Consider the following 3,454-nt stretch of genomic DNA (forward strand, 5'->3'; position numbering starts at 1 on the left):
TTGTGAACTGCTTTTATTCCAATATTGATATAACATTTCAGATTATAGTGTGTATCATTAATAAAGATTACCAAATATTATTTTTAAATTTAGATCAGCTCAGTAATAAGTGCCTGACATACCACAGCTTAACTGAGCACACTCCCACTCAGCATCAGTTCAGTTCAGTTCAGTCACTCAGTCATGTCCTACTCTTTGCTACCCCATGAACTGCAGCACACCAGGCTTCCCTGTCCATCACCAACTCCCAGAGTCCACCCAAACCCATATCCATCGACTTGGTAATGCCATCCAACCATCTCATCCTCTGTTGTCCCCTTCTCCCAATACCCTTAATGTTTCCCAGCATCAGCGTCTTTTCAAATGAGTCAGCTCTTCATATCAGGTGGCAAAAATATTGGCGCTTCAGCTTCAACATCAGTCCTTCCAATGAACACCCAGGACTGATCTCCTTTAGGATGGACTGGTTGGATCTCCTTGCAGTCCAAGGGACTCTCAAGAGTCTTCTCCAACATTACAGTTTAAAAGCGTCAATTCTTCGGCGCTCAGCCTTCTTTAGGGTCCAACTCTCACATCCATACATGACCACTGGAAAAACCATAGCCTTGACTAGACAGACCTTTGTTGACAAAGTAATGTCTCTGCTTTTTAATATGCTGTCTAGGTTGGTCACAACATTCCTTCCAAGGAGTAAGCATCTTTTAATAGCATGGCTACAATCACCATCTGCAGTGATTTTGGAGCCCAGAAAAATAAAGTCTGACACTGTTTCCACTGTTTCCCCATCTATTTCCCATGAAGTGATGGGACCGAATGCCATGATCTTAGTTTTCTGAATGTTGAGCTTTAAGCCAACATTTTCACTCTCCTCTTTCACTTTTATCAAGAGGCTCTTTAGTGCTTCTTCACTTTCTGCCATAAGGGTGGTGTCATCTGCATATCTGAGGTTATCGATATTTCTCCTGGCAATCTTGATTCCAGCTTGGGCTTCCTCCAGCCCAGCATTTCCCATGATGTACTCTGCATATAAGTTAAATAAGCAGGGTGACAATATACAGCCTTGATGTCCTCTTTTTCCTATTTGGAACCAGTCTGTTGTTCCATGTCCAGTTCTAACTGTTGCTTCCTGACCTGCATATAGGTTTCTCAAGAGGCAGGTCAGGTGGTCTGGTGTTCCCATCTCTTGAAGAATTTTCCACAGTTTATTGTGATCCACAGAGTCAAAGGCTTTGGCATAGTCAATAAAGCAGAAGTACATGTTTTTCTCTAACTCTCTTGCTTTTTCGATGATCCAGCAGATGTTGGCAATTTGATCTCTGGTTCCTCTACCTTTTCTAAAACCAGCTTGAACATCTGGAAGTTCACGGTTCACATATTGCTGAAGCCTTGCTTGGAGAATTTTGAGCATTACTTTACTAGTGTGTTAGATGAGTGCAATTGTGCTGTAGTTTGAGCTTTCTTTGGTGTTGCCTTTCATAACTTCACACAAGCAACTCTAATTAATTAGCTATTACTTAAAAGTCAGCCTGCCCTTTCCAGAGTGGTAGCTCAGACCTCTCCCTTCTACATTACATTTTTTAGTGGATTTTCAAAAATCTGATGAGTCAATGATTTCCTTGAAATTATATTTTATAACATTATCTCTTTTTATAAGGTCTGAAATGAGATAGAAAACAAATGATGCTTTAAGTTCTATAAATTTATAAATTATATAAAGTCAATCTTTTCAGCATGTGACTATCTGTAAATATTAAAGTCTTTTGGGAACTTAGAAAACTTTGAATCCAAAGGACAATATCAGGTGGATACAGAATTGGTGTTGCAAATGAAATTCCATGAGTTTAAAGAAATTATCTTAGTCTAGAAAAATGTCATCATTACTTCTATTTCCAGTTTGCACTGCATATGTTTTCTGCACTAAAAAAAAATATTTACATGTTTAAGGTAATAAATAAAATTTATGAGTATTTATAATACATATAATTAATATGATCTATCTATTTTGATTAGTCAATACTGTCCTGTTTTTGAGGGAATAAATAATTATTATTCTAGTACATTGTATACTTGAGGGTCATTCAAATTTAGTAATGTGGAAGTGGCTGAAAAGACCAGAAAATTTTACATCACAAAAGTTCATTGAAGCAGAAACATTTTCTAGTGACTACTGACCTTACGAAATCAAAGACTTTCTTCTCTCTTTCTCTCTTTTAAAATAGGTATTAAAGAGAATACCCAGAGGCACAAAGACATCTGGGTCAAAGATGTAAATAAATAACAGATATGAAATAGAATTACATAAGGAACATGAGATATATCAATATCTATACATTAACAGTGAATGAATCTGAAATCTCTCAGTCGTGTCCGACTCTTTGTGACCCCATGGACTGTAGCCTACCAGGCTCCTTTGTCCATGGGATTTTCCAGGCAATGGTACTGGAGTGGATTGCCATTTCCTCCTCCAAGGGATCTTCCCAACCCAGGGATTGAACCTGGGTCTCCCGCATCGTAGACAGACGCTTTACCATCTGAGCCACCAGGGAAGTCAGTGAATGAGGTGCAAATGTTCACTCAGCAGAACTTTTGAACAGCTATCCTAAGTGTCAAAAGCAATGCCACACACTTCATTTAGCCAAAAGACAATTCATCAATGGCTATTAGAGTTTACAACTATATTTCAGAATTGAATGTAGCCATCTTAACATATACATGAAAGTCACTAAGTTCACCTAGAAACTAAAAAGGAAAAGAAAAGGAAAAAGACCTATTATAAGGACACCAACACACAATAAAAGCAAAATAAAATAAAAAAGTGGCTAGGTAGCCACAAAACCACACAGATTTGTAGCACCCAGATACTTGGTACATGCACAAAGTCAACTCTTTTTCACATGAGAAGTTTGCATGTTTGTAGCTATCTGGCATTATATAGACACAGAGCAAAGTAAGCAATCATAAGTAAGATACTAGTATATCCTACAGTACCTGAACTTTGGTGGCATTAATAAACTCTGAAATTGGTGTAGAAAACTATACACAAATTTATAAGAAAAACATTCTAAAGTGAAGGGAAGTAAAATATAAGTAAAACAATTGCTTTTTTTCTCTTTTGCTTTATTCATAATGTAAACCAATTGGGACCATTAAGCTGAACAAGTTCCCTTTCAATCCATTACAATATTTCTTAACGGAAATGTTAAAATTATTTTTCTTAAAATATGAAAGAAGTACCACTTAAAGACAAAAAATATTCAGTCTTAATGAATTTATATAGCATGCCTGATACTTGACTGCTCGGCTGTTTTGAAATGTTGACATGTCCAACTCAGACTAAACATGTTACTAATACTCTGGTATTAATAAAATTTATTAACACAATTCTATGTTAATTATTTTATCTTACTAAATAATGTAGTAAGACAATCCAACTTTCCTTTTTATATAATCTAGT

At 36.3% G+C, this 3,454-nt stretch overlaps 1 non-coding gene across 1 annotated transcript; it reads right to left on the bottom strand.

Annotated features, from left to right (window-relative positions):
* Positions 1-2,474: 2,474 nt before the first annotated feature.
* TRNAR-ACG lies at positions 2,475-2,546 on the bottom strand. The gene has a single exon. It is a non-coding gene; the product is annotated as a tRNA-Arg (tRNA).
* Between the last annotated feature and the right edge of the window lie 908 nt (positions 2,547-3,454).

Source organism: Oryx dammah, unplaced genomic scaffold, assembly GCF_014754425.2.
Source record: "Oryx dammah isolate SB20612 unplaced genomic scaffold, SCBI_Odam_1.1 HiC_scaffold_2, whole genome shotgun sequence".
In the NCBI taxonomy this organism is placed as follows: Eukaryota; Metazoa; Chordata; class Mammalia; order Artiodactyla; family Bovidae; genus Oryx; species Oryx dammah.